This window comes from Octopus sinensis, linkage group LG30 (genome assembly GCF_006345805.1).
Source record: "Octopus sinensis linkage group LG30, ASM634580v1, whole genome shotgun sequence".
Classification (NCBI taxonomy): Eukaryota; Metazoa; Mollusca; class Cephalopoda; order Octopoda; family Octopodidae; genus Octopus; species Octopus sinensis.
In genome coordinates, this window is record NC_043026.1 from 4,940,603 (window position 1) to 4,955,184 (window position 14,582).

General features: G+C 41.8%; 2 long non-coding RNA genes across 2 annotated transcripts in view; one reads left to right on the forward strand and one right to left on the reverse strand.

Annotated features, from left to right (window-relative positions):
• LOC118768605 overlaps window positions 1-14,571 on the forward strand; it is a 25,954-nt gene extending 11,383 nt beyond the window's left edge. Inside the window, exon 3 of the long non-coding RNA XR_005004398.1 lies at window positions 14,467-14,571. This is a non-coding gene — a long non-coding RNA (uncharacterized LOC118768605). The remainder of the gene's footprint in view (window positions 1-14,466) is intronic.
• The window catches only part of LOC118768604, a 30,966-nt gene that overhangs the window by 11,383 nt on the left and 5,001 nt on the right, over window positions 1-14,582 (reverse strand). The window lies entirely within an intron of this gene.

The following is a 14,582-nucleotide window of genomic DNA, read 5'->3' on the forward strand; positions in this document are numbered from 1 at the left end:
GTTGTCAAGTGGTAGTTGGGGGTGGGGACAAACTCAGACACACACAAATATATCATCATCATCGTTTACCGTCCGTTTTCCATGCTGGCATGGGTTGGACGGTTTGACTGAGGTCTGGAGAGCCAGAAGGCTGCACCAGGCTCCATTCTAGTCTGGCAGGGTTTCTACAGCTGGATGCCCTTCCTAACACATATAACTCTGAGAGTGTAGTGGATGCTTTTTACATGCCACCGGCACAGGAGCCAGTCAAGCAGGCCTGTCACCAAAAACATTCAGATAGTGCTTTTTATGTGCCACCAACGTGGGAGCCAGTCAGGGAACATTGGCATTGGCCACATTCGGGTGGTACTTTTTACGTTCCACAAGAACGGGAGCCAGTCAGGAAGCACTGGCCACAGCTGCAATTTTGGTTTTACTTGACTCAACAGGTCTTTTCAAGCATATCGTATCACCTGACACATCAGGGGTACTCTTAAATGGGCCAGACATGCAACACTGGCATCGGCCATGGCCGTGATCTCACTTTAGTTGCTGGGTCTTCTCAATCACAGCATATCTCCAAAGGCCTCGGCCTCCTGTCACTACCTCTGTGAGCCCCAAAACTCAAAGGTCGTCCTTCACCACCTCATCCCATGTCTTCCTGGGTTTACCTCTTCCACAGGTTCCTTCCACAGTTAGGGTGTGGCGCTTCCTCACACAGCTGTCCTCATCCATACGTAGCACATGACCACACCAGTGCAGTCATCTCTCTTGCTCACCACATTTGATGCTTCTTATGTCCAACTTTTCTCTCAGGGCACTCACACTCTGTCATGTAGACACACTGACATTACACATCCAGCGGATCATACTAGCTTCATTTCTTTCAAGCCAACGCATGTCCTCAGCAGCCACAGCCCATGTTTCATTGCCATGTAGCATGGCAGTTCACACACATGCATCATACAGTTTAGTTCACAGGTGATCTAAACGATTAGGTACGCCAGGTAAGTGCTAGTTAGGATTCTTGAAAGAGGTTTCCTGTATATACATACATTTGGCACAGTCATGGCTGTGTGGTAAGAAGCTTGCTTACCAACCATGTGGTTCCGGGCTCAGTCCCACTGCATGGCACCTTGGGCAAGTCTTCCACTATAGCTTTGGGTCGACCAAAACCTTGTGAATAGATTTAAAAAATGGAAACTGAAAGAAGTTCATTGTATATACATATATATGAATATGTTTGTGTGTCTGTGTTTGTCCCCCCCCCACCATTGCTTGACAACCAATGTTGGTGTTTATGCACCCGTAACTTAGCGGTTTGGCAAAAGTGACTGATAGAATAAGTAGTCAGCTTACAAAGAATAAGTTCTGGGGTCGATTTGTTCTACCAAAAGTAGTGCTCCAGCATGCCCGCAGTCAAATGACTAAAACAAATAAAAGAATATATAGAAAAGCGACTAAGTTGGCCAGCTACATCTGGTCTTTGAAGACCAATTGTGGTTTCAGTTCCTGGACCGAGCAATGCATTGTGTCCTTGAGCAAGACACTTCATTCCATGTTGCTCCAGTCCACTCAGCTGGCAAAAATGAGTTAATCCTGCGACAGGAGGGGGAATTCATATGCCATGAAAGCTGAGTGGAATGAAAAAAGTGTACCATTGTGGATCAAATAAAGGATTAGGTTCAAAATTCTAATACAACAGAGGTCAACACAAGACACCTGAAGATGGCTGGAGCATATAACAAGCGAGATGCAGTGAAAGCCACAATTAACCATTTAGCATAATACTTATTTCTTTATTACCCACAAGGGGCTAAACACAGAGGGGACAAACAAGGACAGACAAACAGATTAAGTCTATTATATCGATCCCAGTGCGTAACTGGTACTTATTTACTCGACCCCGAAAGGATGGAAGGCAAAGTCGACCTCGGAGGAATTTGAACTCAGAACATAACGGCAGATGAAATACCGCTAAGCATTTCGCCCAGCATGCTAACGTTTCTGCCAGCTCGCCGCCTTTAGCATAATACCTATTGATTCACACTAGTGGAACCTGTGAATGTTTCATGGAATTAACAGCGAACTTATTGGGTTATTCCTGAAAGTTTTATCCAATAAGTCGGAAAGCATAGCCTGTGTTGTGTGTGTGTTAGTTCAAAAAAACAAAATAATTACACACTTCACTCCCCGCCATCTCTCCTTCCTCTCCTCTCATCCCCTTCAGCTAATCCCGTGGAAGCGTTATGGACAGGCTGAGAAACAGAGTGACATTCTTTTATTTGTTTCAGTCATTTGGCTGCAGCCATGCTGGAGCACCGCCTTTAGTTGAACAAATCAACCCCAGGACTTATTCCTAGTAAGCTTAATACTTATTCTATCAGTCTCCTTTGCTGAACTGCTAAGTTACGGGTACTTAAACACACCACTATTGGTTGTCAAGTGATCTTGGTGGGGCCAAACACACACACACATATATACAATGAGTTTCTTTTAGCTTTCATCTACCAAATCCACTCAGGCCTTGGTCAGCCAGAGGCTATAGTAGAAGACACTTGCCCAAGGTGCCATGCTATGGGACTGAAGTCAGAACCATGTGGTTGGTAAGCAAGCTACTTACCACAAAGCCACTCCTGTGCCTATGCAGAATTATTATAAGATTGTTTCCAATTAATCAAACCTTATCTCTTCGCTTTCGGATTCTGATGGTGTGATTGTATGGTTTTAGAAGGTTTTTGCAAGGTGGTTGCAAGAAGCCAGGTCTGACCAGTTTGAACAAAAAGCAGGTAGAATAACTGGGCCCAGACATGGCCGGTTTAAAAGCTTAAGTGTTATGGAAAAGACACCAGACACAGATGCCATCTCAGAAGTAGACTCTACAAAAATATTTCAAATTATCCTCTTCACCTAATGGAGGAACACACCTCTCTCATACATTCTATATCTGGCATGGCTTCTAAGGCTACGTGCCCTTTCTAACATTAGCTACTTTACACAGGGTCCTGGGTTCATTTTTATATCATGGCACCAACACTAATGAGGTTGTTATGGCCTTGACAACACTCAACAGTCTTTGTGATCCCTGACGTGACAGTACGAGAATGGTAAAGAGAAAATATGCATATGCATATTTACTTTTTTTTTATGTTACGATAATATCATAATTTAGTTTGATTTTAATTAGTACTTACTACGTATAATTCAATTGTTATTATTATTTTTATTGTTAAAGTGAAAGCATCTGACATAAAATAGAGAAATATTTTTGTTTCACTTTTAACACGTAATACTGAAATAGTGGAGAAGATATGATATTGCTATGGGCTCGCTCTAGGCAAGAAGTTGAACATTTTTTTTTACCCATGAAACAACATGGACCCTAAGTAAGGCATGTGTAAAATTTGAATGAAAATTGGTTGTGTAGCTCTCAAGTTTTAGGGAAACACACAGACAGACAGACAGACACCACATTCTCAGTTTTATATATATAATAGATATATATATATATATATATATATATATATATATATATAGGCGCCGAAGTGGCTGTGTTTTAAGAAGTTTGCTTCCCAACCACATGGTCTGAAAATCTCCATTCAGTTGAAATATTTCTTTCCTTTTCGGAACCGTGGCCATTATGTGTGATTCTTGTGTAAAACACACACCACCAACTAAACTTGCAACATTTCTGTGACGTAGCAACTGGCCGTCTTCATCAAATATTTTAACATTTCCATTATTGACTTTTTCACACACAACTGTCTTTCCTTCCTCAGAGACATCAAAATCTTTTACTTGAACAGGAAATTCGTCTGTTTGTAAACGAGCAACCGGGAAGCTGTCTCGATTCACCATAAACAACCCTTCAACATACAATTCATTCCCTATTGCCCTCCTGGGGCTTCCAACAAACCTTGGTCCTTTACATTCAATACTAAAGAAATCTACTTCATCTTTATAATTTCTTTTATTTAAAAATATTGTTGTTTTTCCTAATCCATGTAAAAGAACGCAATACACGAATTTTTAAGATGGTGTGACACATTCCATTTGTAAATGAATCTATAAATTCATTTTATCGATTGTTGCACAGAATTGATTGAGATGATCACTTTGTGGAAAAGCGAATTTAATTATTCAGCATCACTGTTGCAAAATGATGTGTCACAACGATTGTTAACAACAATGCCCTGTTTAGTCATAAATTTGAAGAATGTTATATCCGCTTCTAATTATCTTGCAGGTCATTAATAGGTTCTTCTGCCATACTCTTTCCAATTAGAGTGTCTGATCTCTGAATCTACAGGTAGTAAAACCTCTTTCTTCCATAGATTCTCTTCATTAAAAGAAAAAAAAGAACCTCTTGTAATAACACTCTCTTTTACTACCATAGACACAGCTCCACAGAACGATCGCTACCTTGTCGCAACAGAGGAGGGCTGGAATGAGTCTATAACCCAAAAGGAAATGTTAGTGAGAGTTTAAGCTCTTAGCAGGGTTACCCGTACCAGATTGACCGATGGCAATCCACCTGTCATCGAGCCTAAAGAGGCTGACTTGCAGCTAACAACCTCAATCAGAAAACCAAATTCTCATGGAAACAGCGAAGAAGATGTGAAAAGAGTGCGTGAAGGATGAAGGTGGAAGCAGTCGGTCCCTCTTGGTTTGAACTGAAAGAGGCAGACTAGGGTCGCATCCACTGGCATGAAATAGATGCGGTCCTCAACTTTTCATTTGAGTAATAAGCAATAAAATACACACACACACACACACACCACACACACACACACATAACATCGATATCAGGGGAAAAACAAGTTTATATTCTCTATGTATAGTGCTGCTACTACTACTACAAGCAGTAGCAGTATTAGTAGTGGAGTAGTATTAGTAGTTGCAGCAGAAGCTGCGGTCCGAGCCCCACCATCATCGCCACTTTCTCACTTTGACCCAAAGAGTATTTGTATGCATGTACATACACACACAAACACATACGCATACATACATACGTACACACATACATGTATACATACATAAATACAGACATACAAACAGGCATGCATGCATGCACAGACACAGAGATATAATTACACACAATCAGGGATACAGATAAATAGACGCAGAAAGAACGACACACGGACAGAAAGATGGAACGAAATTTTGCTCCGAAAGAGAAAAGAAAATTTTGTAAACGCGAAGAGTTTTTAGTGTCAAGGGAAATCACTCTTAATGTAAACTGTTACATTTGGAGAATTCTCTCCCTTTGATTGTAATCTTACCTGGAAGCGAAAAATGCTAAGATTTTCGAAACGGAAAATGGATTGGAGAAGAAATGATGGAGAGACGAACGAAATAACAACTGTATACAATATATACATACAGCAGGCGTTTATGTATGTATACATCCAGCCAGCCAGCCAACCATCCATCCATCCATGGAAGTGCTTGGTCTCTATTTCTAGCATGATCGCAGAGCACCTCTTTCTCTCTCTGTCCTCTGACAGGAAGAACATTGTTAGATAGATTGATATATATCTTAATATATAAAAGATAGATTCCGTCTGTTTGTCCCACAAAACATAATTGAAACACCATTTCATTTATAAGCGTTGGTGTTTTGTCCACTTTCACGCTTTAATGATGATGATGATGATGATGATGATGATGGTGTGACCAGAGCCAAAGTGCCAAATTGTCAAAGAATTGACACCTTTCAATTCCCCCCCCTCTCTCTCTCTCTCTTTGTTTATCGTTCTGTCTTTGTATTTGACCAGAAATTGTCCTGTGGCAAGAATGGTCAGAGTTCAAGACAAGGACAACCACCACACCACATATATGGCAGGAGACCATCTGCCCCTGTGGGACGAAGTTAAAATAATAGACAGAGAACACCACTGGAAAATACGAAAACTAAAAAAGGAGCCATATGCAAGGACACAACAACCTCCTAAGAGACGAGTGCAGATATGAGTAGCATATAGGAACCGGTATTAAGGAAGGATAGGAAAATATTAGATTTATAAGCCCTGAAATTCACTCTCTAATTGCCCACGGGCATATGGCATAGTGGTTAAGAGTGCAGGCTACTAACCTCAAGGTTCAGAGGTCGATTCTGGGCAGTGACATGAATAACAACAAAAAAAACAACAATAGTGAAAAATACCTCAGAAATGAGAACCCAATTTGAAATTTCCTCAAGACACCTGATCAAGGGTGGAGAGTATATCGGCCGAAACATGACACACCAACAAAAAGACAAACACACAAAGCCTTGCCCTGCATTCCTGTAAAATAGCGTCGGAATTTCAGGGAAAACCTTGACCTCATTCAGCATTTGTAAATTCATTTCACTATTACTTACTGATATGTTTTATATATGTATATATATATATATGTGTGTATATATATATATATAAAGGTTCTTTTCTTGATCTTAACTCTCTGAGGAAAATATTTTCTCTCCATATATATATATATAAGAGAGATTCTATTTCTCTGTTAGTTCCAAAAATGAAAATAAACCAGGCACCATCACTATGATTTTCTTTCTTCTCTATCTGTCTATTTCCCTCTTTCTTTCTCCCTCTCTGTCTCTCTTCCTTTCTCTTCTTTCTCTGTCTTTCTTTTTTCTTTCTCTCTCTCTCTCTCTCTCTTTTCCTTCACTAAAACAACTCCAACACACACATACACACACACACATAAACAAACTGCTGGCATACATTGAAGTCTTTTAAAAGATGTCTGAAATATTGATGGTAAATATTTACAAGAAATAGTTTCAGCTGTTCCTGCCTTTGTCTGTTGAGAAAATGGAAAGCATTCGATGGAACTGAAATTCATGCCCCTGTAGGTGATGAGGAATTTAGCAGGAGGACGAAGATCTGTGCAAAAAATGGAGGGAGTGAGAGAGAAGAAGAGAGGGTGAGAATGTGAGAAGCAAAAGCAGGAAGGAAAGAAACAAAGCAAGAAAGCAGCGAGGATGGGTACTTTTCAAACATCTCAGCATTTACATCACAAATACAAATGTCTGGATACATACTTGCATGCATTTAGACACATACGTACGCACAGGCATTCGTGCATACGTACGCATACATACATATATGCATGCATATATACATACATTCATGTATACACACATACAATGCTTACGTACATACATGCATACATACACATACATACATATAATGAAGCAAAACAAAAAAAAGGAACATGTTCTGTTGTAGAAATCAACAGTCTTATGGTCAGCAAAGTGGCTGGAAAAATAGAAGGGAATGCGAAAGTCTATCAACGATTGATAAGGTGTTTGCAAATCCCTTAGCCAGGATAAATTTGCCCCTTGTGTTATTTGAGTAGTTAGCATATGTACCAACCAGTTAAGAGTGAAATATGGCTGAACTGGGGGTATGGGGGACGAAGGAAATGCTTTAATTCTAGCACAATATCCAGAACGATGAAATCTGTAAGATATCCTAAGATTTAAAAATGATGACCAAAACAAGACGATTTCCTCACCACCTCAAGCAGAATGCCGACCAAAATTTATTCTAAATGAATAAGACAACATACATATTTTCATAGATGTGTGCATACATAAGTACATATTATACATATAGATATATATCTGTACGTACATAGATATACGTGAACACTTGTCAATGTGGTGTGCGAACAGACGGAGAGAGATAGAGGAAAAGAGTGATTGCGGTTGAATGAGTGCGACAGAGAGAAAAGAAGTGATAGAGAGATACTGAGCGTGTGAGTGTGAGGGGGGAGAGAGAGAGAGAGAGAGAGAGAGAGAGAGAGAGGAGAGAGAGAGAGAGAGAGAGAGAGAGAGAGAGAGAGAGAGGTGCAGACAGCAGCAGAGAGTTGCCAGTTGTTAAATGCGGATGAATCTCCCACTTGAGGTAAGAAAAAAAGGTGGCAGGCAGGGGTCTTCAAAGGGAACAGTAATTTACTCATTAATTACTTCATACTGAAACCAATTACTTCATATTAGCAGTAATTATTTTCATTTCGATTCTATCCTATCTATCTGTGTATGGGTGTGTATATATGGGTGTGTATATATATGGGTGTGTGTGTATGTATGTATCTAAGAATGTTTTATTGCTTAAGAAAAGCTCAAAATGCTTAAATAAGTGATGACCATTAGGGGCGATATCAGGGCAAAAGGCACTGAGAAGAGGTTTTTAAAGGATCTTTCCATAGACACACACATCGCATTCTCAGATAAATTCTTTCATTTTTTCCCCCATTTATTCTAATCCATATTTTTTCATCCATAATTTTTACCAAATCAGTCAATAAAATATTCTCCTTCATTGATCACAACTCCTTACCAATATTTTGTTAGCTTCTCAATGCCCGGACGGTAGAAATTTCCTGGTCTTGCAATCGAAGAATTCATCGAGCCATGTTTTCAACTTCATGGCGAGTGAACGAAGCGCCTTGCAGACTGTTGGAGAGCGACAATGGGTAAAGAAATCTCGGCCTGTGTCCACGGGTAGCCTGGAGTGTGTCTCTTTTGTTCAGACCGTATGGTACCCATGCAACAAGATTTAGGCCTTACCCATCGAGTGTAGGTGATTCGCAACGGTACCATGAGAACCTCCCATCTGCTGTTCAATTCCCTAAAGAACTGGCATGAATCCTCATGGATGCGCTCCTTCTATCGATCCTCTGTGGACACTCCAACCTCATTTTCCTGATAGTGGTCAGTGGTCAAGTTTATGAACTCTCAAAATGACAAACATAAATGAAGAGAAAAATAGACATACTAAACACTCGTAAAAGTCTGGATAATATATTTGAGGAGATTGAAATAATGTGGAAAATAAGAAACAAATAATCTGAATAATACACACGCAGGCACGCTTGCTTTGTGTGTGTGTGTGGTGTGTGGTGTGTGAACGGGTGTATATACTAATTGAAAGATTTTATAGAAAATAAGCAAAACTAGGGACAAATAAAAAGAGAAGTACAGCAAGAAATCCCTTGCTAAACATAGAAACTGTGTGTCCCTCAGTTGCTTAACTTCACATCTGAGAACTCATTCATGAAACTGTGCTGTAAGATCATCTAGCAAACATGCTCATGTGTAATTTCTTTTCTACTCTAGGCACAAGGCCGAAATTTTGGGGGAGGGGGCCAGTCGATTAGATCGACCCCAGTATGCAACTGGTACTTAATTATTGACCCCGAAAGAATGAAAGGCAAAGTCGACCTCGGTGGAATTTGAACTCAGAAATAAAGACGAAATACCCCTAAGCTTTCCTATGGTGTGCTAACGTTTCTGCCAGCTCACCGCCTTTCATGTGTCATATTTGTAATAAGACATTTAAGTCCTGCCTTGGTCTAAAAAGGCATTTAAATATCCATAAATCAGACAAGACAAACAACACTGTACATGATGTGAAACTTATTTGCATTGTTTGTGATGCAAATTTCAAACAGTTTTTGGGATTGAAAAGCCACTTAGGGGCTCGTGCTTCATCTTGGGGTGATATTGACAGTTTGCACAACGGAAATGAAAGACCATATCCCATCCAAAAGTAAAAGTATTTTTAAATAATTGAAAAATCAACCATGTTACGGTTGGGATAAAGAGTTTAATCAAAGTAGCCACCCTCAACTGCCACCAGGGACTCAAGGTGTATCTGGAACCTAGCCCTTGTGTTCCTCAGATGATCTTCGAATGCCTTCTCCATTTTGGCCATCAGCTCAGACTTTGTGTTGCAGAGAGAGCGGTTCGTGTCTTTCCCAACTGCGCCGCACACATGGATTTGCAATCAGGGGGTTTAGAAATTAAGAAATGGGGGCTGGTGAAGTCAAAGAAATTCTCCGACAACCACTTTTGATTATTTCTGGAAGTATGGAGACATAGTAATCCTGCTGCCACACATATGGCATTCCAGTAGAAATTTCTCCAGCCAAGGTTTCAACAGAGTCTCCACATAACCGTCTGAATTGACCCAAAAGCCCTGAGGGGTAGCACGATGTCACCCTCACTCAAGATACCCTCAAAAACAGTCACTGTTTTGGGCAACTTTGTTTTTCATGATACACAGCACATCACGTGGATTTGTTTTCTTACAACTGTGAATAACCAGACAATTCTTGGTTCAACGGGATGCCTTACCTTGTTCAGGAGATCTTTTGGCCTTGGTCAGGAGGTCCTCCTTGAACTTGGATATCAGAATTTGTCCTTTGCTACCACTCGTGTAGTGGTAGCACAGGTCCTTCTTCAGGATCAGCTTCACAGTGGCAACTCTGACACCCATTCTCGCTCACCAAAGCCCACATTCCTTTGTTTGGGTCTTACATCCCCTTCCCCTGCGTTGTTGGGGATGAACTTGGCATTCAGATCCAGTCAGGACCACTGATGTACCCTTTCCTTCTGGCCATGGTGTCGTAGTCTCCATTGCAGTTCTCCATGTCACGTGTACAGCCTTAAAATGTTCACAAGTGTTGAGCACCAGTCAGGATTTGGCATTTGGGTACCTGGGTTGAATCATATGATACAGGTAACTCGTTTCTAATATGCAGATGCCAGGCCCACACCTCCATCTCAGCTAACTTTGTTTTCTCAACGATACCTTTCACTGATCGCCAACATATCAAGTGGTTCCTTAAGAAACAAGAATAGCAGATCGTCAAATATGACCCAGACATCCAGGTACTTGTATATACAAACATTCTCGGCTGTACATGCATAGTGTATATATTATTTATACACCCATTTATCACGGAATAGCATTGAGGAAATCTCCCAACGCGACCCCGAGTGTTAAAAAACTGAATGTCTCCGAACAGGCCAGACAACTGTCCCTACATGAGCTAGATGGTAGATATCGATATTTCCCATATTGTAAGTCCAGGTACCATGCATTCAGTGTTCTTTAACACCCGTCATTATGTAGGGAGTCTTCCAGAATGCTATCCGCAACAAACTGGCGGATAAACAAAACACATACACTATCAATTTGCGACCGATAAAGTGTGTGTGTGTGTGTGTGTGGTGTATTTACTACAAAGATTCACTATAAAGGAAATATCAAGTGTTGAACATTTTCAGTGAGTTGATAGATACAGAGAGAGGGAGATGCATGATTCTACACGCGTAGTATTTATAATGCATATATATATTGCGTAACACAATAAATGATGTATGTAGAAGTGGTATGCATACACATGTGTGTATATATACAAATATAAAATATTATTGAAAACAATTTTATTGCTCAGCAAAAGAAAAGCACCATAAAAGGTAGAATTATAAAATAGAAATCAGGCGTACACGAAGTACGATCATTGCTAGAAATAGCAGCCGGTAAGCTATTGGCGATATGTAGAGCATCACTGAATGTTTACAGGCAGAGCTGCTAAGTTATGGGGATATAAACAAACCAACATCTGCTATCAAGCGCTGGTCGGAGGACAAACCACAGACACACACACAAATATAAAGTGTGTGTGTGTGTATGTCTGCGTTTGTCCACTCATCAGCGCTTGAGAACAGGAGTCTGTGTATGATGCCTGCATAACTCACAGCGGTTCGGCAAAGCAACTGATAGAATACTTACCTGGGGGGGGGTCGAATTGTTGACAAAACGCTTCAAGGTGAAGCCCCAGCATAGCCGCAGTCAAATGACTGAAACAAGTAAAGAATAAAGAATACATGTGTATATCTGTATAGATTGCTTCCAACTGTGTGGTTCTGGTTCAATCCCACTGCATGGCACCTTGGGTAAGTGTTTGTACCATAGCCTAGGGCAAACAAAGCCTTCTGAGTGGATTTGGTAGACGGAATTTGAACTCAAATGTGAAGGCAAACGAAAACTGCTAATCATTTCTCCCGGTGGCTAGCGATTCTGCCGGGGCAAGCTTGGAGAGTCGTGAGCAAATCGGACAAGATGCTTAGCGCCATTCCGTCCATCTTTGCGCTCTCAGTTCACATTCTGCCAAAGTTGACATTGCTTTAATTCTTTCAGGGTCGATAAAGAAAGTAGCAAAGAGGCAGCAGGGTCAATGAAGTCGACCTACCCCACTAAAATATATATAAATATACATATATATATATACTGTGAGGTATATATGCCACCTAAATGTGGCTAACCCTTAAGGGTTGATGCCACTGTAGATTGTAGCCCCAGGATGACATCTCCTCCAGCTGGCTATTGACACACTTTCTGTGCCCTATCAGTATTTGCAATGGGAAGCCATCCTTCCCTTCTCCAGTCTGACATTATACACATGGACCGGAGTTTCTGGACAGGTCAATGTCCAGAAACTCGGTCCGTGTTATCACGTCAGGTTGAAGATGGGAAGGATGGCTTCCCTTTGCAAATACGATAGGGCACAGAAAGTTTGTCAATAGCCAGCTGGAAGAGATGTCTTCCTGGGGCTACAAGCTACAGTAGCATCAACCCTTAAGGGTTAGCCATATTTAGGTGGCAAATATACTTCACAATGTTGTCAGTTACTGTTCATACCTCGCTCAGAGATTTATGATATATATATATATAATATATATATATATATATATATATATATATATATATATATATAATATAATCCTCTCTCTCTTTCGTAGAGGCACTGACAGCTATACGCACACATAGACACACGGCAGTAACTCCCGCCTACCGAATTCAATCACAAAGCTTCGGATGCTCGGGGCCATAGTGGAAGACACCTACCCAATGCCACGCAGTGGGACTGAACCCGAAACCTGTAGCTAGGAAGCAAGCTCCCTAACCACTGTGAGCACGTAACAAACACATCCGATCGTGCCGTTTGCCAGCCTCATCTGGCACTGTGTCGGTGGCACATAAAAACACCATCCGAGCATGGCCGTCTGCCAGCCTCGTCTGGCACCTGGTCACTGGCACATAAAAACACCAGCGAGCGTGGCCGTCTGCCAGCCTCGTCTGGCCCCTGTGTCGGTGGCACATAAAAAACACCATCCGAGCGTGGCCGTTTGCCAGCCTCGTCTGGCACCTGTGTCGGTGGCACATAAAATCACCCACTACACTCGGGAGTGGTGGCGTTAGGAGGGCATCCAGCTGTAGAAACACTGCAGATTTGACTGACTGGTGCAGCTTTCGGGCTCCCCAGACCCCAGTTGAACCGTCCAACCCATGCTAGCATGGAAAGCGGACGTTAAATGATGATGATGATGATATATATATATATATATATATTATATATATTTATATATATATATATATATATATATATGTATATATAGATATATATATATATATTATATATATATTATTGTACAGAGAGAGAGGGAGAGAGAGAGAGAGAGGGAGTGAAAGAGAGACAGACAGAAGGAGAGAAGGACAGAAGAGACTATTAGCTAGATGGATGTGTAGGCAAGGGCGTGTGTGCAATGCAGTGGTGTGGCAGTTGAGGTGAAGGAGAGACAGACAGAAGGAGAGAAGGACAGAAGAGAGACTCTTAGCTAGATGGATGTGTAGGCAAGGCGTGTGTGTGCAATGCAGTGGTGTTGGCAGTTGAGGTGAAGGAGATAATGGCAAGGAGTCATTGTTTCCTCTGATATTGCAATCTCTTATTTCTTTGGCAAATCTCAAAGTTGAAGAGAATTTCACAAAAATGATGGCAGGTGGCAGGGAGGAGGGTCTGCAAACAGGATAAGAGCTGATAGGGGTGCAATATCACAGAAGATATATAAGAGGAGTTGGGGGTAGGTAAGGGGGCGTTAATGGGTGTACGGTGTGGTATACAAGAGCAACAGCTATGATAACTGTGTATGTGTGTGTGTAGTATCACTTTGTAAAGCCACATGGTTCTGGGTTCAGTCCATCGCATGGCACCTGGGCAATTGCCATCGACTACAGCCACAGGCTGAGAAAAGCCTTCTGAGAGGATAGTAACGGAAACTGAAAGAAGCCCATCATCTCCAAGTGTGTGTTTGTCTCTCCCCTCCCACTGCTTGACAACCAGTGTTGGTGTGTTCATGTTCCTGTAACTTAGCGACTTGGCAAAACGAGATCGACAGAATCGGTTCTAGTCTTAAAATATAGTAAGTACAGGATTGATTCGTTTGACTAAATGTCATCAGGCATGCTCCATCATGGGCGTAGTTTAATGCCTGAAACTAGGTATAGTACACACACACACACATAAACTGGAAACAAGCGTTAGATGATGATTTATGATACATACATACATATGTACGTACGTATGTCTATATATGTTTGTATCAATTTAAAAACTGAAATACATTTTGGCCAAAGACGGCTGTCGGATCCGCGCGCGCGGCCTTCATGTGCGTCGGCGCACCGCGCCTCCCGGCGCGTGCGCGGGCCGTCGTTCGTTGCGGTGGCTCGGTTTCATACGGGGCGCCCGGGGCGTAGTGGGCGCGAACAAAATGGCTCCACACCCGGGACGCTGTGGAGCGACACGGCTTCGGGCTCGCCGTCGCGTCGGTGCGCGCGCGGCTCGGCCCCGCAGGGGGTCGCGGTCGTCGTCGCGCACCGCGACGCGCGGCTGGCGTTCGGCCGGCGGCGAACGGTCGACTCGGAACTGGTACGGACCGGGGGAATCCGACTGTCTAATTAAAACAGAGC